We start from the raw sequence: 23,586 nt of genomic DNA, 5'->3' as shown, positions 1-23,586 counted from the left end.
ATTCCTTGGACTACGGGAAGGCATACCACAAGGTGATCATAACGTAGGATTTGCTATTGATCTAGATTCCACAGCATATTTTGGGGAGTCAACTCCATCTTCTAGTCATCAAAATGTAAAAAGAAAAGAAAAAGTAAAAAATCAAAAGAATAGGTCTTTGAGTGAAAACCGTAAGGCACTCTCTGATCATGAAAAAGTAAAAATAAAATACGTACCTATGGGTGAAACCCTCTTTGAGGTTCCCAAAGGTGGAAGAGTGGACATACCCCTATCAAGTCAAGATAAATCAACATTGCTTGTGGAAATGACCGAGGAAATGAATTTGGGTACACCTGACAACCCTAAGGTCATTCATTTCACTGCTTCTTTATCAAAATAGGAAAAGATAGATTTTGTCAATTTCTTTCTTGAGAAGAAGATCAGCTTTGCATGGTCCTATTCAGATATGCCTGGCCTTGATCTAGAATTAGTCCTTCATCACTTGCCATTAAAAGCAGATGCCAAGCCTATCAAACAGAAACTTAGAAAGATGCATCCCCAGGTGGCTCTCTTGGTCAAAGTAGAACTGAAAAAATTACTAGATGTGGGCTTTATCTGACCCATTGATTATGCAGACTGGATTTCAAATTTGGTACCAGTTAGCAAAGTAACTGGGGGCATCAGAATCTGTACAGATTTTAGAGATCTCAATAAAGCATGCCGTAAAGATGACTTTCCACTTCCAAATATAGACATCATAGTTGACATGACTGCTGGATATGAGATGCTCTCATTGATGGATGGTTTCTCCGGCTATAACCAAATTCGCATTGCTCCTGAAGATCAACATAAGACTGCATTCACATGTGCTTGGGGTACTTACTACTGGAATGTGATGCCCTTTGGTCTTAAAAATGCAGGCGCAACATATCAAAGAGCGATGACAACAATTTTCCATGATTTCATGCATACTTTGATGGAGGACTATGTTGATGACTTATTATGCAAATCTATCACAAGAGATAGTCATCTAGCCATCCTGGGCCCAATCTTTGATCGAATGGAAACTTACAAGCTTAGACTCAATACAAAGAAGTGTGTCTTTGGTGTCACAGCCGGCAAATTACTAGGGTACATTGTTTCTCACCGAGGCATCGAAGTCGACCCGGCCAAGGTTAAAGCAATAATGGATATGCCTCCTCCTTCTAATCTCTGTCAACTATGAAGTCTGCAAGGAAAGCTACAGTCAATCCACCAGTTTATAGCTCAATTAGCAGACAAATGTCATCCATTCCAGCATTTATTGCATTAAGGTGTTGCTTTTAAATGGACTGAGCAATGTCAATCAGCATTTCAAGCTCTCAAGGACTATTTGTTGTCGCCACCTATTTTGATGCCTCTTGTAGAAGGAAAGCCATTTATATTGTATATTTCTGCAACTGAAACGGCACTAGGAGTTCTCTTGGCCCAACAGGATGAGAACGGCAAAGAGCGAGCTATTTATTATATCAGCCAGACACTAGTAGGCTATGAGCTGAATTATTCAACTATTGAACGGGCATGCTTAGCAGTGGTCTTTGCAACACAGAAACTCTAACACTATATGTTAAATCACCAAACATTGCTGGTTACAAAAATTGATCCATTGAAATACTTACTTAGCAAAGCAGCTTTGACGGGTCACCTAGCAAAGTGGGTTATGATCCTCAGTGAATTTGATATTGAGTATATGGAGCGAAAGGAAATAAAAGGGCAAGTCATAGCAGATCAACTTGCAGAGGCTCCTCTTTATGATGATCATCCCATGTTGATAGATTTTTCGGATGAATTAGTCTTTGCTCTCACATCTTCTAATGAATGGAAGTTATACTTTGATGGATCCCATACCAAGTTTGGGTCCGGAGCAGGTATATTTTTTGTCACCCCTCAAGGTGATGCTATTCCCAAGTCCTACAGGATAACTTTTCATTGTACCAATAACATTGTAGAGTATGAAGCACTGGTCACAGGACTCCAAGTAGCAGTCCACTAGAACATCACACATTTACAAGTCTATGGAGATTCTCAATTAGTCATTCGACAAGTGAATGATGACTACAAAACTAAAGATGAAAAGCTTATTCCCTACAAGCATATGGTAGATTTCTTCAAGACAAAATTCACGGCTATCCATTTCAGTCAATTTCCAAGAATGCAAAACAAGTTGGCAGATGTGATGGCTATGATTGCTTCCATGTTAAATATGCCCCACAATATGGACAAATGTGAATTTTTGGTCGAACAATTGCTTGTCCCTTCTTTTGACATTCCGACAGCAGATGTGATGTGCGTTCTTGTTGGTCCTAACTCCCCATGGTACAATGATGTATATCAATATTTGAAATCCCAAACCTTACCACCTAACCTTTCCGCTAACCAACGTCGAGCCTTCGTCTGACAGACAGCCAAATATGTCATCATTGCCAACACCCTTTACCGTCGTTCCTTTGACCATACCCTCCTCAGGTGTTTGGATTCTGACGAAGCACAAATGGCTTTACACAAGGTTCATGATGGTATATGTGGGGGCCATTTCAATGGTCTGAGCTTAGCCAAAAAGTTAATTCATGCTGGGTATTATTGGCCCACTTTGGAAAAGGATGTTCACGATTTTGTTAAGAAGTGCTACAAATGCCAGATCCATGGAAATTACATTCATGCACTAGCCCAAGAGCTTCATTGTGTCATATCTCTGTGGCCCTTTTCTCAATGGGGATTGGATCTTATTGGCAAGATTCACCCGACCTCTGCAAATGGACACAAGTTTATCATTACGGCCACAGAGTATTTTACAAAATGGATCGAGGCTATCCCCATGACCTATATCACTGGTGTGCAAATTTCAATATTCCTATTGAATTATATCATATGCAGATATGGGGTTCCCCTTGCCATAGTTGCAGATAATGGTTGTCCCTTCAAGAATAAAGATGTCAAGGAACTCTGTGAAAAGTTTCATATACAACATCGTTTCTCCAGTCCATACTATCCACAGGGTAATGGTCAAGCCGAAGCATCAAATAAAACCATTATCAAGATCCTGAAAAAGGTTGTCAATGACGTTGGTAGAGATTGGCATGTACAGCTGAATCCAGCACTATGGGCTTATCGCACTTCTATCCGCACACCTACTTGCACAACACCTTATTCCTTGGTGTATGGTGCGGAAGCCATTTTACCCTTGGAAGTGGAGATTCCTTCTTTGTGTGTTTCCTTGCAACATCTGATTGATGATGAGATGCACAGAGTCTCTCGGTTGCATCAGCTTGAAATGTTAGATGAGAAATGTCAGACAGCCCTGACACATTTGCAAGCATATCAAAACCATCTCCGTTGCTCTTATAATAAGAAGGTCAAAGGGCGACACTTCGAAGTGGGAGATCTGGTTTTAAAGGCAAACCCCAAGAATGCACAATCTACTGACATCATCAAAGGCAAGTTTGAACCTAATTGGGTTGGGCCTTTCATAGTGACTGCAGTCTATGGCTCGGGGGCATATCAGCTTGCCACCCGAGAAGGTGAACCTTTGTCTGATCTTGTAAATAGCATGCACCTTCACAAGTACTGGGCATAATTTTCTATCAGCACTTCTTCAAGTATGATCTTGAAAAAATACAAAAAAATCAAAAAAGCAAAAAATACAAAAAAATCAAAAAAGCAAAAATAAAAGTGAAAAGAAAAAAAAAAGTGAAAAAAAAAAGACAAAAGAAAAAAATAAAGAAAAATAATTCATCCACTGGTGAAAACCTGGTAAACAGGCGCCTTGGGCAAGTACCGTGATGAAAACCTGGCAAACAGGCATCATGCGTAATTTATGAACTTCTTGCACACCACACTTGGGGGCAGGTTTTATCCTATCATATCCTTTTGTCCTTCATTGTTCCATTATCCTATTGAACCCATGTCATACTCCTTCATATCCTATTGCCCTTCATTATCCTATCGAACCCCTATCATTACCCTCCATTATCCTATTGTCCTTCATGTACATATCCCCTTTTCCACCTTTGATCTTGACAAGGCTAAGGATCTTCATGAGCATCATGTATCTTATTTGCAGCTTTTAGTCCATCGTAGCTTTTGGTCATTTATCCATTTGCTTATTATAACCTTTCATCCATATTCCCTAGCTTATTACAACTTTCTGCCACTATCCCTTAGCCTACCCCAGCCTTTAGTCCATGTCCCTTATCCATTCTTGGTCTTTCTTATCCTATCCATATCTTATCACTATCCATACACTCTTTTTCATTCCTTGATCTTGATCTGACATAAGGACGCGAAATGCAAAACATAGTTTCCAAAGCTGCTTGACATGTCCCTCATGCCATGTCACTGATTTACATTGTCATATCCAGTCTCTTGTCCCATCATGCAATAGCCCTTGAAAATTGCATCTGCATTGTCTCCATAATAAAAGGCCTTTGTCTTCCCTCTATCCACCAACATTTCAGAAAGCCTATTTATTCACCTGTCATATTCCTTGCCTTGCTAGACACTGGGGAAAAAATCATAAAAATTGAAATAATGTTCTGAAAAAATCATAAAAATTGAAATAATGTCCCGAAATAATCCAAAAAAATTGAAAAATGTCCTGAAATAATCCAAAAAATTGAAAAATGTCCTGAAATAATCCAAAAAAATTGAAAAATGTCCTGAAATAATCCAAAAAAATTGAAAAATGTCCTGAAATAATCCAAAAAAAATTGAAAAATGTCTTGAAATAATCCAAAAAAAATTGAAAAATGTCCTGAAATAATCCAAAAAAAAATGAAAAATGTCCTGAAATAGTCCAAAAAAAATTGAAAAATGTCTTGAAAAAAATCATCAAAATTGAAAAATGTCTTGAAAAAATCATAAAAATTGAAAAATGTCCTGAAATATTCAAAAAAATTGAAATAATGTCTTGAAAAAATCCCTAAACATAAAATAAAGTCCTGAAAAAAATGAACACAAAAAAATTGTAAAAACTCGAAAAGCAAAAACCAAAAAATATCCCCTTTGTGCATAGACAGATCGCTGAACATCCCTCCAACGACACGTAATCACAAACTATGCTTTACTGCAAATCACGCATTAACAGATGAGCTTTTTTCAATCAAATCAAGCATTCAAACTGATCACAATTGTCATATCAATCGAACCTCAACATTAATATCGTTCGTCCTTGGCATCTTATCATGAGTCTTACATAGGGTGTGGTATGCTCGAAACCAGACTATGTCCTGTCTTAGATGGGGTACCGCATTCCCTGAAACCAGACAACGTGAACGTCCTATCAACACTTTCAACTTTTGACAATGAAGATCAAGATGTTTGTTTGACTTGTTTGAATTTGCAAGTCTTATCATTTATTGATTTATCTTCGATCATGTTCCTATGTTGCTCGATGATGTCACTGAGTGATTTAGAGTGACCAGGATGGTTCATGGTCCCTTTCTTTTTTGTTGTGATTGTTGTTTGTCTATGATGTGTCTATCTTTTGCAAAAAGGGTTGCATTTTAGCTCTGGCCTTCAATGCCATGATGCTACGCATCCATTTTGCTACATTAAATAAAGGTTCTCACCTACAAAAGTGCATTAGTGAAAGCAAGTTTTTCTTCATCTCTAACTATCCTCTGTCTCATTTCTTCTTACTAACCTTTCTTCCGTCAGTTTGGGCAGTCAGTTCAGTCTAGTTCTCTGATCTCCACAAAAAAACACATAAGCTGCATCCTGCATCCATTTGGTTAGTACATTTGCATTACATCAAGTATCATATCAAGCATTTTATCCATTTCATATTATAAAGGCATCAAAAAACACATCAAAATGTATCCATACATGTTTCACAATAAACAGTGCATACGCCATCCATACATGGAAAATAACATAAGTCATAACACATTGCATCTCATCATATCGATGCATATCATATCATATGTCAAAATAATATCGGAGTACAAAATTGGATTGTCTGTCCTAAGTATGGCCCGCAAGCTGACTATATAATATCACACTACATAATGTCCACTGTCTGTCATAAGGAGCACGTGCCTCTGTCATTGGGTGCTCCCTCTATCCTCCTCATCCCTACCATGTCTCAAGGATGATGTACCTCCTATCCCAGGTCCTGGCTGTGGTGGTATCATAGGTCCACTCACCCCCATGCTACTCACTGGCCTCTGAGAGCGTGCCCTACTCTCTATCCTCGATCGTGCCCGGTATGAAACCGCTCTCTGCTCTAGTGGAACTACGCTCTCATATAGTGTCCTCCAATGGCGTATCTCCTCTCCGGTCTCTACCAACATCTATGCCATCTCCCGTGCACTGGCGTCCCTAATTGACCCAATATACTCCATGACTCTCTGTTCTTCTCATTGGGCCTGAGCTATTGTTGTATCTCGAGCCACTATAAGTCTGGCTATCTTCGCTCTGAACTAATCCTGCTCTATCCTCAAGATAGCATTCTATCTATCTAATGTCACAATATGATCATGCTAACTCACTATGGTAGCCCTGGACATCTCCATCTCCTCTATCCTAGCTGTCTTCGGCTCTATGGGTATATCTTGCAATGACTCCTGATCGGCTGAGTCTAGCTCATAATCATCATCCCCCTCATCATCATCTCCGTCCTTGTCATCCCCCTCATCCTCATCACCGCCATCCTCCTCCTCATCCTCATCATCTCCGTCCTCCTCTCCAGTGAGTGGGAAGTCCTCCTGTCTCCTCAGTATCGGAATGTTAGGATCTGTCAATGGCACTGGCCGTCATTGTGCAAACCATTGCTCATACTCCTTTGTCATCCCGGTGTCCACCACATTTGATGTCCAATCCCACTGTCTTTGCTGTAGTTGTGTAAAGTCAGCATATGCTATGTGTGGCTGAATCATCCTCCCCCACTGACTCGTCTCTCTGTAAGATCGAGCAAAGTGTGCAATCCCTCTAGGTACATCCTACCTCTCTCCAAACTATCATCTGACTCTCTCTGGTAGGTACATCTCAATCACTCTCTGGTGATTCACTGGTCACCCAATTAGGTATCTCTCCTGTCTACAATACAGTAGCTCATCACTATCATCTGACCATCCAGGGCAATCAAGATATGGCCTCCATGTGAACTCTCTCAATCTATCTAGCTCGTGTCGCCAATACAATATGTATCCAAAAGGACCCTGTCTCAATGCTCCTCCATAGTAGTACACATATGGTCGATGTGGTAATACCTGTATCTCTGCAATCAGTCAACATATGGCTATGTGCTCAAATGCCCATACCTGTAGCAGTGTGACTCCATAGCTCAAAGTCTGAACTCCCTGATATGCTATCTGATGCAACTGAAAATATAGCATAGCCAGTACACATGGTCCCCATGCCTATACCGTCCCCTCTGTCGCCATCCACTCTAGCACTCTTCCCCATCCAATAGGGAATCCATGTCCTCGTCTATCTCTTGCTAATAGGCATACTATCACCACTGCTATCACCACATATCATCGATCGTACTCTGATGCCATGGTCTCCCAGCCAATCTCCCTCTCTACGATGTCCAAATCATCTACGTCGCACTCAAATAATCTACACAACGTGTCTCTCCCTATCACTAGTTCGTACTCTATCATCTCTCCATGAATCAAAATGTGGACGATACGCCGTACATCCTCTAGTGTCACACTCGCCTCTCCAGTCGCCAGATGGAATGAGGAGGTCTCCAAATGCCATCGCTCTGCCAATGCGGTAAGCAATCCTGTGTTTGCCCTAATCTTGAGCATGAATGTGATATAGTATATTCCAAGTCTTGCTAGTGTATCTCTGTCCATTCTCCTGAGTCTATGTCGTAACATGAAGCAGTATGGTCGGTTCTCCCGCGTGATCAATGGATACTATCGACTCTGCATCACAATTGGGGCACATTTTGTCAGTTTTAGGGTTTGCTCCTACGGGCTGCATTTCCTTGTTTCAAGTCTATTTTGACCTATCCTATTCTTATCCCCCCTTTTCGGATCATTCACATGTTATTTTTGACCAAAATTGAGTTCCCAATGCACAACTGCACCTGTGTGTTGTATCCTATGCCTGTGTAGCAACAACCTGCACCTGTGTACCCTACACAAGTGCAAGATACCCCACACAAGTGCAAGATGCGCTCACACAGCCGCAGAAGTCAGTTTCTGCATTCCCTGTGGGCCCTGCAATGTCCCGCAAGCGATCAAAATTCATGAAATTGACAATATGGGTTTTTGAGATACATACCACTACTCCCGTGTCATCCGGTCATCTGTACGTGCGTACATGTTCTCCGAGGTGATCTGCCATTGGAATGTTCACCATCTCTCTGCAGGTGTCCTTTTCCATAGCAACAAATTCTCCTCTTTGGCTAGTGCAAATGAGCAATTTTCCTTCTCCTTGTCTCATTTATAGATCTTTGTCAGTGCATAGATGGATGTGCACTCTCTCCATCGTATGCTAGACACGGTCAATTGCACCATCATTTTCTTGTCTTTCATGCATCCGATCTCCGATTGTCAATCTGTTTGATCCTATCATCTTTTGTCATTCTTATCGATCAATTGGCCTCTTTTGTGGATGTTTCCAGCCAATTCCTTGAGGGGGCATGCATATGTCATTGTCAGTGTCTGGGGCATTTTCATTATTGTTCTTTGAAACAACGCTTAAAATTGCATTGTCTCAAAGAGGGGCAAAATGTAGACGTCTAAAAATGGTCAACGCTTGCGGAGTCGTACTTTAACATTTGCGCATTGCCTTATTTTAGGGTTTTTGCATCACATTAACATTTCTCCTATGTCACGCACTTGGTCTTTATCATTTGCAAGCATCGAGTCATTCTTCTGCATTCTTCATTTGTCTCGCTTTTGAATATGGTCTTGTCGATAACAATCTTCAGTCATGATTTTGGTCAATCTTATCTTATCGCATCAATGTGCGTATTCATTTGTCATCATTTGGGACATCGTCAATCCTAATTAGGGTTTTGTCCTCTTATCAATATTGTCTTCTTGCGATCGATTTGTCATCGATCGTGGTCATTTTCAATCTTGTCATCTTGCAATCGATTTGTCATCAATCGTGGTCATTTTCAATCTTGTCATCTTGCAATCTATTTTGTCATCGATCCTTGTCCTCTTGTCAACTTTGTCATTTTGCGATCGATTTGTCATTGATCGTCGTCGTCTTCTCAATCATGTCAATTTTGATCAATTAGTCATTGTTCCTCATCAATTGGTGCATTTCTCAATCAAATCATTTATCAGCATTTGTCTTTTATCAAGTCAGAATCATGATCAAATCGAATCGATATCAATTATCCTTCATCATGACCTAATTGTCATCCTTGCATTGCTAATTCATCTTCTAGTGTTTCATGATTTAGTCATTTAACCTTGTTTGTCATTTCTCCCTCTAGGTTAAATAATTTATTTATTCATCCTAAGTCTTCTTGTCACAATTAAATGTTTATTTAATTGGCTAACTAATTCCTCCCTTTTTTGTGAATTAATTAATAAATGAAAAATTGTTAATTAATTCACTTAATTCCCAATTTCCTCATTTTCTAATTTCCTAATTTCTAATTCATCTAATTTTTTAATTTCTCCTATTTCTTCTAATTTCATGGGAATGACATAGCAAATTTGTCATAATTGTCAATCAATCAATTTTGACATAGCAATTTGTCATAATTGTCAATCAATCAATCTTGCATAGAAAGTGCAAATTTGTCATAATTTGTCATATTTGTCATTTTTTATTTGAAATTTCCATTCAAATCAAATTCATGCTAATCTTGTCTTTTCTCCAATTTGTCTATAAATTGGATGAATTTCTTCAATCAAGGCCCCCTGATCCCTGGTCGAATCAATCACGCTTCTAGTATTCTTGTGCTATCATCTTGTCTACTTGCTTTCACATCATGCTTATGCACTAGTAGGTGAGATCCACAAACAAAGCTATTTGAAGGAGAAAGAAGGACAATGGAGCCACATGAAGGAGACATTCAAGTTTGCAATGGTTTGCGTTTGAATTGATGTCTTGTTTTCATGTCTTTATTGAGTGTTTTTAGGATTTGTCATTGCAAATTGAGTTTTCGTGATTGAACTAGACTAATATTGATTTGCTTTGATGATTTCCACATTTCCTAGGTTATCCTGGTAGCCTCTCCCAAACCCCCGACCCCCATCCATAGCTCATGCAGACCCAACAAACCCTTCTTGAGGACAAGGTAGTTGGTTTGCCATTCCAGGCCTTCCCACTGCATCCTGAGCCTGCACAAGCACTCAACCATGAGCGGGGCACAATTAATCTTATTTTATTTTTTAATTACCAAACCCCCTAGTATATTATTAGGTTATTACTTTCTTAACAAACTTCCGATGGGTTATCCTGCTAACCTCTTTGGGCATGGCCCCCACTCAAAAGCCACTCTCCCTTATGACACTACACAAACCAAAGGAATCAAGGCATAACAAAAAGCCAATTCCACAAAAGGATGATCAATCATAATGGATGATACACTTGGTTACTCAAATCCCTTCTACTAAGGTATAACCAATTAGAGATAATACACAATTTGATCTCCTCACATACCAAGACCACAAAGAGGATAAAAAAACAAGAAGGGTCAAAGCTCACACTTAACCAAAATGGCTTGCAAAAATAACTTGCATTCAATCAAAGACAAACATAGGCACGAGGATAATGTCCCTTTTCATAAAAACACCAGAATACTCCAACGAAGTGGAAATTTATTCAAGATACACTTACATTCAAGCAAATTAAGACAAGATCGCAAAGAGGAAATGAATAAGGAAACCAAAGTTGACTTGTCGAAGATACTTGATTTCAAACATACTCATATACATACGATAATTTTTCCCCTTAAACAAAATTAAGCCATTAAGTTTTCAATTCACACATGACTAAAAATAAATGCCAATTGCACTATAAATTCCTAAACAATCTTTTAAGAAACATAAAAGCAATTTATAGTTCAAAAGTCGATAATTACTCTAATTTGTATATATATATATAATTGCACATATAAAATTTAATTACCAAATGCATTTGAATTAAAACAAGGTCATTTTTTTTTGTTTGGGGCTGAGCCGTTATATTAATTTTTTTAATACCTTGATGTCCACGTAGAGGCCCACATAATGGTGGGGTTACCCACCATCGTGGCCACCAAGATGGGTGGGCATTACCCCCCCCCCCCCCCCCATCGTGGTGCCCATGATGAGTGGGCAGCCCACGATGGGTGGGCAGCCCCTCCATCGTAGCTGCCATGATGGTTGGGGTTTTCCCACCATCATGGTGCCCATGATGGGTGGGGTCTGCCCTTCCCCCCCCTAATATTATATTTTTATTTTTTTTAAACCTAGCAAAAATTAAAAATGTGTCTAGATTTAAAATGGGATCCAGACCCCTACTAGAACAGGGCAAGGAAAATTTTTGGCAAACAAAAGACTAGTAAAAATAAATATTCAATTTCTGAAACTAAGATTCTCATAAACCCTTTTTTTGAAAATACCCATAATCCATTTTTTCTAAAACAAAATCTTGTTTCAAATTTTGGGAGAATCAGAAAACCCCTAAAAGCCATATTCACAAAATGAAAAGGGGTTGATTTGCTTATAATTTCATTCTATTTAATTTGAAACCCACAAAAGGAAAATCTTTCAACAAACAAACCTTTCAATTAGACCAGAAAAAGATGAAGGAAAGAGCAATACACTTACACATTCAAATGAAACAAAAGTTTCAAAACCCAACCTTCATTTGCTTTCCTGGAAGAGAGTTGAAGAAGAGAAATCCCCTTCCTTACATATGCAAGCAATTCTTCACCAAAACCCCCATTTTCCAAAAATTCCCTCTATAAAGAACTTCTTTTTCCAAAATATCCTTTTTTAGGGCAAATTTCTTCTCTCCAATTTTTCACTTTCCAAAAAAAATGCAAATTCAAAATACTTTTTCTTTCAAATCAATATTTTTAAATTTTTAAGTAAATATAAATTACTCATAGCAAAAGTCAACAAGGGGAATATTTTATTTTCAAATTTTATTTACCCTTTTCTAAAATGCATAACACATAGTTTAAATTCAAAATGTGAGATTTTAAACAGCCCTCTAGTTTAATAACTTGATAAATTCGTCTCATCAATTAACAATAAAAAGGGTTCTATTTTATTTTTATCCCTTAATTAAATATGCAAGATAATACACATTAACTATTAATCCCCTTAAGGTATAATAATTAATTTCATATGAATACACAAAAAGGATAGCACTAACAATCACAAAATGCATAACACGCAACTTAGTCCATGATCAATAACACGTAAATAAAGTCAATGTCTAACCATCTATTAGAAACTATGCATAATCAACATTCACTAATACACACATCAAGCATAATACCTGAATATAAACATCACCACATGATGTACCAACCATCCATGTAAGCCACTTAAAAGTCAACCCTTGTCAAACTAGGTCAAAGAGAAGTCTAGTCAAGGGAGGGGTACTACATAGGTTATGACTAACTTGATTTTGAATGCCATGAAATGTAATCGACTCAAAATGTTGGATATTGATAGCAATGCCAACACAATAAGTTGAATTCAATAATCTCCCCCTTTGGCATTGATGTCAACACTTTGTTTGTGCATTCAACATTCTATTTTAATTCATTCTTCCAATGTTGATATTTCACACCTGTTCAAACCTATATCTTATCATCTATATGTCCATCTCTCCCTTATTCATTCTTTTCCAACTGTTGATTCTCCCCCTTTGACATCAATGGAAAAGGGCCAATTCCAACACACTCTGTAACACACTATTTATAATACTTGTACTACTCCCCCTAAGAGGAACATCCTTCTATCCGATCTCCAAGGCATAAGATAAATCTTTTCAAATACATCCTAGTCAGACAATCTCTCTTATGGCACTTAGAGATAGAAGAGGGAGGTGACTCCAAGTTTCTACATGAGAAACTCAAAAGTCTCCTTAAGAAGTGGCTTACTAAATATATCAATCATTTGATCTCTTGTTGTCACATTATCTAATCTCACTTCTTGACATGCAAACTTTTCCCTAAAAAGGTGATACCTTATTGATATATGTTTTGTTCTAGAATGCATCATAGGATTCTTTGAAATATTTATTGTACTTGTGTTATCACAAATAATAGAGATGGGTTCTTCAAATTATACCTTAATGTCCTTCAAGGTTTTATTCATCCATAGAACCTGTGTACAACATGATGTAGTTGCAATGTATTTAGCTTCATTAGTAGATAGAGAAATCGATTATTATTTCTTACTCAGACATGATATCAATTTATCTCCAAAGAATAATGCACCACCAATAGTTCTCTTTCTATCATCCACACAACCTACCCAATTTGTATCTATGTATTCTTTCAGGGTGAACTCATCATTTCTAGGATGTCATAGTCCATAATCCAATGTGTTTTGCAGATAAATAAAATTCTTCTTATAGTGTTAAGTTTACATGTGATTGCTTAGGAGCTGATTGGAATATAGAAACCATGCATGCAACTTGAATATGTCCCACCTAGATGTGGTAAGATATAGTAGACTTCCAATCATGGATCTATACAAGGTCTGATCAGCATTAGGTGACTCATCATTTTTTCTTAATTTGCATCCTATCACCATGGGTGTACTTATTGGTTTGCAATCATCCATTCTAAACTTCTTTAACATTTCTTTTGTGTACTTGGTTTGTGATATGAATACACCCTTGTGTAACTAAGATATTAGAAATCTAAAGAAATAGGAAAACTCAACTAACATAGTTATCTCAAACTCTGATTACATCTGATCAATAAATTCTTTACACATTTGGTCCTTACTACCACCAAAGATTATATCATCAACATAGATAACAACAAATATTATATGCTTACCTTTAGATTTCAAATATAAGTTTCTATAATAACATTCTTTAGTGAAGCCTTATTTTTATAAATAATTATCCAATCTTGAATACCAAGCCCTTGGGGCTTGTTTCAAGCCATATAATTCTTTCTTCAATCTACACACATAATCCTTCTTCTCGGTTGACTGGAATCCTTCTCGTTGCTCAATATTGACTTCTTCTTCAAGATTTTCATTTAATAATGCAGATTTGACATCAATTTGGTATACTTTGAAGTTCTTATATACTGAATATGTCAAAAGCAATCTTATAGCTTCAATTCTTGCAACAGGTGCAAAATTCTCTTCAAAATCAATGCCTTCCACTTGTGCATATCTATTATACAAAAGTCTTGCCTTATTTCTTACAAGTTTCCCATCTTAAATCATCTTATTTCTAAATACCCATTTTGTGCCAATAACATTCTTATCTGTAGGTCATGGTACTAATTCTTGAAGTATCATTTTTGTCTATTCGATGTAGATCTTCTATGAGGCCCTTGTTCATTTTAGACTCTAGACTATCTCATCGACTATATTTTATTACTATATTTTTATATTAGTAAATGTTCATACCATGGATGGATAGATGATACTAGTTTAGTAAACTCATTTCATGATTTTATGTGGACAAACATATTATTGAGACCATATGGTGATTATGTGTGTGTGTGTGTGTTATCATTTCTATATTGGAGGCAATTTAGAATATTGTGTATTTTGACCATTATTATTTTTTACATCCTTGAGTGCATTAAATGCATGGTTATTGTACATGAGTGTTTCATGTTTACCGATATGATGAATTATTAGAATGATTTATTAGTTCATAGAACCTCATTGCTTGAAATCACGTGTATAGTGCTTATTCAACTATGTTGTAATGATTATGTGTGCGATTGAATAATTCAGTTATGAGTAGGTGCATGACAGTGTGTGTTAGAAATGTTAATTACATAATATTAAGTGTATGTGTTATGTTTGATTATATGATATTGTATTGGACACATTGATGATGCATGCAAGTGTGTAGGTACACATTTCATGGGCCATGGAATTCAAAGAATAATCAAGAACCCAATGTGATCATAGTATAGTCAAGGTATTGAAGGACCACAATGGACCATTTAGAGGGGGGTGAATCAATGGTAATCAAAAAATTTAAATTATCAAAATGATTTAAACTCTAATCACATAAATCAATAATCTATGAGCAGAGGCATTAAACTAATCAACACACACATGAGGCAGACCCATAACACAAGATATACGAGGAAAACCCAATGTGGGAAAAACCTCGGTGAGAAACGTTGTTGGAGTCTACTGCTCCAATCCAATCTTACAAGTAAATCCTATTAGGGCACTAACCCAAGGAGCACCAACCCCTGAAGTTTTATGGGCACCAACCCAAAGGAGAACCAACCCCTAGCTCTGAGTACTCACTCAAAGATTTACAATGAACACATATTTAAAAAATAGTTTGAGTACCTTGTTGCAAATGTGGTTTTGCAACTCACAAACATTTCGCTCTTGAGATTGACTTGACTCTTTTCTTCTCTCTAATCTTAGGCTTCAATCTCAGCTCTCAGCTCTCTATCTTCTACCTTCTATCCTCTTCTCTTCTCTACAACCAGCTCTTGGTTTTCGGATTGGCTCAATCCTCTTTCTTTGTCTCTCACTATGTGTATAACCCACTGTGTTATCTACCTCAACTCTTCACACTTATGGTCACTTGTCTCTGTTGCTCTCCTCCTCTGCTCTTCAAGCTCTTCATTGTACGCACTCTGCTTTGACTCTCAGCTACTTTTTGTCTCCTCCAAATATCTGAATATTCTACATGCAAACTCTTCTTGTTGTGTTAGGTCTGCATTGGCATCGTGTTATTGACACCTGCATGAGCTGCTTCTCAGCGACCCTCTTCTCTCTATTTTATATCCCCTATTTTGTAAAGATTTTCTTCCTACACTACTCCACACACATCACTCACACTTGTTGCACTTCAATCTTACACATCTTTCTTTTTTTTCTTTCTACACTTACCCTACTTTTTTCACCTTCACAAAATTCAAAGGGTAATCTTCTTGGTCTTCCAAAAAAATCTACCACACAATCTAACTTTCCTTCCAACTTGGAAACCTCAACTACTACTATCAAATCTCATCACTTGTCCTTTGTATTTGTTCATCTATGTACTTGCAAGATTTTCTTCCAAGGATGGATTCACAATCTGATCTCCTTGGCCTTAGAGAGATTATGTTTGAATATAGATCACATTCTCTGTACACATCACTTAGATAGATAACTACTTATAATAGATGTGATCTCTCTTGGAAACAACTATGTTCAGATCATGCTATCAATATAGGTTTTCTATACTTAGCAAACTTCAGCCTGGCAGATTTCCTCAAGTCTAAAAAATCTCAACGACTCCCTTTGCAATAAGACAGTCATTAAATGTTGCTACATTCTTCCTAGTCTGCTTTGTACCTTGATTACTAACTTTAGTAATCTTCATTTGTTTGATGATATCTGATCATCTCTCTGTAGATAACCTTGATCCACACAAGAAACCTGCAATGCAGTCGCTATTAATGCATTCTTCATCCTCTATCGACCTTCCCTGAGGAGATTGACAACAACCTCATTAAAATATTTGCACGTACCGACTTCTGCATATCAGATTTCATTCTCAACCACTTGGGAGCCACATGTCTTCATTTTCGGCATCCAAAACATCTGGTCAATCTCGGTCAATCACCACATAGATCATTTTTCCTATCACCATGCATTTGTGTGGCTAAAATCATCTCCTTCAATGTCCAAGTCACTTGGTCAAGCTCGATCAATGTCTAATCATCATCCATGTGGACTATCAAGTCTATCAGTAGACATATGTGGCATCAAAAGTCATCTTAATCGTCATCCAGGTCATCTGGCCAAACTTGGTTGACCACCACATGGATCTCTGTATTTATCGGGTTGTTGACATGTCGACTGAAACATCTATGGTGGTTACAATGACCTTAAACTGTGGGATGGCGGGATGCTCACCATTTCACCTTTTAACTTGCCCTATATCATTGCTCACATTCCCATTTTTCTCATGCGGCCTGGTGGGATGCATCATCTTTTTACCTTAACTTACCTTGTGAGTTCCTCTTTACTTCCATCTATAGGTTGTGGGATAGCAAGATCCTTCTCTCGCTTCATTGTCTTATCTTGCATGACCATCGCACACCCACCTTGAATGGTGTGGGATAGTGGGAACATTATTTCATTATCATCATGTTTTCCCATGCGACCATCGTCTTGTCTCTCTTAGTATCGCGGGATAGTGGGATACATATCTCACTCCGCCTTGCTTTGCCTCACAAGACCATCGTTTCTCATGCTTTGATGATGAGGGATAGCGATAAGCACTATTCCTATCTTTGTCCTTTTAACCCCGCATGGTCACCTTTCACATGTCCAACATGTCATAGGATAGCGAGAAGCATCTCTTGCTTCTTCTTGTGTTACCCAACAAGACCTTTAGTCTTATCATATACAAGTCACTGGATAGCGAGGGGTCGCTATGCTCAACTTGCAGTTATACTGCATGGTCATTCAACCTTGAATTTTTGTAGCGTGGGATGGCAGGAATCCTTTAACTTCTATCTTCTTGTTACCTCGCATGCCTACATCTTTAAATTCTTTGACTCTATGGGATAGCGGGGGGAACACTATCTGCTTTACTTTGTGGTTACCCCGCAAGATCTCACTCCTCTCGACAATCACACCGTAGGATAGCAGGATTCCACCACCTCCAAGATATTGGACCCACACTATGAATATGGATGAAACCTTATCCCTATAGACAAATACCTGAATATCACTTTTCTGCCATGTCACATAGATGATTCCACTCAGCACTCGTGCATCATCAGCCATGCCATCTTTGTTGCCACACACAACACAAAGTCCCATGTGTACAACTCACCAACGCGTAACTCCAGACCATTGCTGACATGTGTACAAATGCAAACATATAGATAGATAGGGACCACTCAAATCCAACTCAACCTTTCTAGTTAAATGTGATACTTTGATGAGCGATAGAGGTCATCGAGTCAAACCACCATTCTGGTCGAACTACCATGAATCAACGTATTTGAATTTATAGTCCTTGTGAATCAAACCTGATGGGTCCAATGCACTATGAGGCATATGTAGATCAACTCCAACACTAATTGCACTCTATACTCCATGTTCTTCCATAGCCTACAATGTTACTTACTGCATAACATGTGTGTTATGCGTTTCTCTTGTCTTTGTGTTATGCACACCTGCTACCTATTTCTCTACGACCACCATGCATAATAATATGTCCTGCATAACTCTGCCATTCTGATGCAACACCATATGAGCCAATCTAATCTTCCTCAAAGGCCTCATCATCATCTTGCATCACTATACTTAGCCAACCTATGTCATGCATGCCTTTATATCACAGTATTGTGGTTGTGGAGCAATCACTTTGCACATTCTCTGTCAAGTTTATTGCACTTGTACTCTATGGCACTTATCATCTTTGCATCTCTATATACACTGCATCACCTCAATCTGTACACTGCATCTTCATTCTGGGACACCTCATCATTTGCTGCATCAACTCAACTCTTGGCATCAATCAACTCAATCATGCACACACACACACATTGACATCAATGACAACTTCAATGCCAATGGGTATTGTTTATTTGGAGGGAAAATATCTCATCTATGTTGTAAAAATGTGCTCATAATGTGCTATTTTTTGTAGGATCAAATATGGAAATCAAGTGTGCTATGTCTTGTGAGGATTGTGAGTTGTCTCCTTAAGTGATAAGGTGTATATCTAGGTGTCACCATGTACTATGTGTCATAACATGTGAATGTCAAGTGTGTAAATTAATGCATTATTTATTTGTCCAAAGAGTTAACTATGTGGCGTCACCTCGCCAAGTTAAGGTTGTCTTGGATAAAGGAGTTTAAGCCATCTCTCATTCATATGAAATTGTAGGTGATGTTTGGGGTGACTTTAGAGGATCAAATGAGCCTCAAAGTGTGAAGTTTTGTTGTTTTTTAAGTACCCAAGTGGTGTACCTATGGGTTGGGGGCCTAACCAAGGCCAAAATTTACCCTTTTCTCCAAGTTAATTCCTTTCAAAGATGATTTTTTGAATAGTAGTGAAATTCGCAGCTTATTAAGGGTAGTGCCATATTTATTGCAAGGGGGCTATGGGGTAGAGTGACCAATAAAATTTGACCCTTCTTGTGCATGAATCACTTCCTTAGTACAACCTTATTTCTTCCAAAAATCCTTAATTTAGGAAAGTGGCAACCCTTGGGTAGAGAAAAGGAAAAATGGATGGGGTAAAGACATGTGTTGCCTATCCTTAGGTATAATTAAAAAAAGAGAGCTTGGAAAAAAGGGGATTGGTTGATCTTGTCATTTTTCTGCTAAGTCTAAAAATTGTCTTGCTTCGAGGGTGTTAGAGAGAAGGGGGATATTGCTAAGGGATAGAGGGTATCATTGTTCCTACACAATTATTTCTCATAGAGGAGGTAGGTGTGTTGGAGTTTTGTCATTGATGAAGGAGAATTTTGTATAAGCTATCAGTTGTCATTGATGTCAACATACTTTTGTTGACTTATATTGTTGGTGCTCCAGTATTCTAGTGACTCTATTCATCATGTTTTTCTTTGAAATTGCTCTATAGTTGCAAATATGTGTTTCTAGTTTGGGTAGTACACTCATGAATATCAGATGTACCTATATTCTAGTTTGTATGTGTTTTGGATCATTGGAAGGTGAGATACATGGTTTGATAGTTCAGTCTATTAGTTGCTTTGTTCCTCCAAAACATATTAGTTTGTCTAGACATCCACATTTCATCAATTAATTTTTTTTATCTTATGATTTTGGGACATGATTAAGCATTGTGGATAACGTGTATTCCAATTACCATTAACTTTAGTTATATCCTTGGCCGACCTATATAAATGAAACATATGAAGTATATTGTGGTAGCTTGTAAGTTATTTTTCTTTGTAAGGCATGTGTGGCCAACTTGAGACATGGATCGGTATATATATATGATGTATTCTTTTGATGAAATACATAGAAATATAGGGAAATAGAGAAATAGAGAGATGTGGAGATAGAAGTGTGACATAGTGATCAAATGTGATATGTGATTGAGCAAGACAACTAAAGAGTGAATGAGGTCTATGAAGTTTGTCTACTGAGATTAATTGGAACTATATACTATGTCGGCAATATTGCATTATAACAGACAATGAAAGATTGTTGGCATTTCAATAAGGATATTGAGAAGGTTGTTGATGATTATGGATATAACTGATTAAGGATGTTTTACTGTCTTGATATTATTATTTTGTCGTTGATGTCAAGAAATTGATTTTCTAATTCAGTATGATGTTGCCATATCTTGAGAAGTATGATTTGAAGATTATAAAGATGTCGGTAAAAGACACGGGAAAGAATATGATGAATAAGGGGATGAATAAGGTATTCAATGGGCAACTAGTACCGAGTCAGACAATGATGAGATCATGATGTTTTAGATTGTTTTAACATCATACATATGTTGTAAAATGTAAAGGTTAATACTATACTATGTTATCAAGCAAAGAACCTAGTCGGTAAACCTTAAGGTTATCGCTATCGGTTAATGAAGGCAGAATGTTTACCGAGTGAAGTTTAGTATTCACCGAGTTGTTACCGAGTTGTAACCGAGCTATAACAGAATGCATTAAATGTTTGCATGCATTATTTAATGAAGGAAGCCGATGAGCTGGAACTGATTAAATGATTGGTGAGCCATGCATGAAGTTTGTTAACAAATCTAAGGCAAAGGAAAGTCTGCATGAAGATCTTGAGCTCATATTGCACCGCAATACCCTGGCACAAGTTCCAAGAAATGTATACAAGTCCCAAGGTAGGGTAAAACATTTTCAGATCAAAAGATGCATTGAACCTGGACAAGATCAAAGATTTGATGGCTATGATTGATCATGGGAAATGTGATCAAGGAGATTAAGAGATTACCTAATTGTTTATAAATAGGAAACTATTGATAAAAAATGTATGTGGGCAAGTGTATGCACAGGGATGCTACATAGTGATTACCGAGCACAGAAGCTTGAAGACCTGTTTGAAAAATAGAGTATAGAAGCCCAGCAGATAGACAAGATTATTTCTATGTCAAGATTGTATTGAACAAATAGGAATCTGCTTTAGCATTTTAGATGTTAAGTTGCAAATAGATTTTATTACTATTATTTTGTGAAAGTGACAGAAAATCTCTTAACCGAGTGGACTTAACAGTCTTATTTGTAAAACCCTCTAGCAAGGTGACATTCTGATTAAGTGTTTGAAATCCATTAACAAGGTCACTTCTAACAAGGTGAAGATCCTAACAGATCTAAGGGAAATCCCTTAATTGGGTCACATCTAGCAATGTGTTTGTAATCTTTAACAGGATTTGCTTTTAACCGAGCATACTCTAGAAGAGTATATTTATTAGTGGGTCCAAAATCCCACAGTGGTTTTTCCCTATTTGGGTTTCCACGTTAAATCTAGTGTTATGAGGTTTATGATGTTTATATGCTTTTGATTTTGCATGTTTGACAGTTTTGGTTATATAACTGAAATATATGTTACAGAGGTTGAATCTGATGTTTTTATGGAAGATTAAGTTTGTATGATTCACCCCCCCACCCTCTCATCTTCTTGGCTATTGGATTTGTACTTACATTAAGTATCAGACCTATCAATTGGTATCAAAGCTTTGGACTCCGGAAGAAAATTTTAAAGGTACTTGAGGCAAAGATCCAAAGATGTATAAGAGGGATGCATCGAAGTTGAACAAGTCAAGTTTCTCTACATGGCAGAAAAGGATGAAGCTGCACCTATCAGGAGTTGGAGAATATGATGTATATTATCTAGAGAATGATTTCATCACACTGAGCACCTATCCATTTGATGAATACTAAGAGGGGGGGGCGAATTAGTATGCCGAAAATCTTTGCACTAAAACACTTACACAGTCTAAAGATAAACCGGTAAAGCAGTCCGACAGTGAAACCGGTTACCACACATACAAACCAAAATGCGAATAAAACATTCACAAGATATTTGACGTGGAAACCCAACTGGGAAAAACCACGGTGAGATGGAACTCACAAGTCACTATCTGCAGAATAGAAACTAGATCGGTTAAGGTTAGGCCCATTAAGGTCTTACAATGTTCTTCACCAGAACATTTCTTGTTAGGAATCTCAATCTCTGTTAGGAGATAAGTCCAATTAAAGACTACCTTGCTAGAGGATTTTAGATTCACATGTGTGAACCACCTTGTTAGAGGATTTTACAAAGGCTTTGAGGCCTACCCGGTTAGGGGCTACTAACTTGTTAAAGATGTGAGTAATCAACAAGTGTTTGATCTATCTAATAGCACAAACTGCTTGGTTAGATCCAGTATTGCTCACAGCTAATGCATTCCAGCATTACTTCAGTCTTCTCTATCTCTCTCTTAGTTACAACTCGATCTTCTCAGATAAGATTTCTCTTCCAACAACTCAACATCCACCTTAAACCCTAGCTCAACATTAACCCTTTTTCGCAACTACCTAAAACACTAGACATGATGTCCTTTTAAAGAAATTTGATTTCATGTCGGTCCAATAGGATTTCTTTACAATTTCCTAGGTTCAATGAACCTAGACATACTTAGTAACATGACACAGGAATCACCGTAAATGTGTCGGCACCGTCAAACAATCGGTGGATTGGTAACTCATCACAAAATGTCGGTTGGTAACTCATCACAGAGTATTACCGGTTCATACAAAATACTGGTTGCCAGTTTGACAAAAATGAAGACTGGTAAGAATGTGTTGTGCCGCTTTTCTCCCTCGTACCACTTGTGATCTACAAACTGCTTGGGGTCGTCATGCCGCTTCAGACCGAGAAACACATTCTGCAAAATCACTACTAGTCTAAAGACTAGAATACAACATACCGGTTGGAACAAATACCGGTTGAGCATGAGCTCATACATATAAAGGGGATCTCAATACAAGTGTGTGTCCATCAATGACAATTATAACATAAACATCAAAAATGCCAACAATCTCCCCCTTTGGCATTGATGGCAACACTTAGGAAAATAAAATTTTGACCTCTAAGTGTTTTACAACAAAAACTTGCCATTAACAAAATTGCTCCCCCTAAGAATATACAGTATCCCTTAATCAACAGAGTGCATAGCAATTTTGCATTCAGAGCATAATCATCAGAGCATATAGCATATATCAAAATTTTAAAACAGATACTTCTCCCTCTGATATACTTCTCCCCTGATATATCAAAATTTCAAAATTTTAAAACCATATACTTCTCCCCCTTTGCCAATAATGACAAAGTGCTGCTGAAAAACCTGTTTCCATATATATATATAAGAGTTTATGACAATAATGAATAATACTTGTCAAAAATTGCTTTATAGTCCTGCAAAAATTGTTTCATGGAAAGAGACCAGGACTCAAGTAGGGAGGTCACCACTTCCTTCTCTGTCTGC

This window comes from Cryptomeria japonica, chromosome 9 (assembly GCF_030272615.1).
Source record: "Cryptomeria japonica chromosome 9, Sugi_1.0, whole genome shotgun sequence".
Classification (NCBI taxonomy): Eukaryota; Viridiplantae; Streptophyta; class Pinopsida; order Cupressales; family Cupressaceae; genus Cryptomeria; species Cryptomeria japonica.
The sequence above is the reverse complement of the archived record's forward strand: the minus strand, read 5'-3'. Positions refer to the sequence as shown.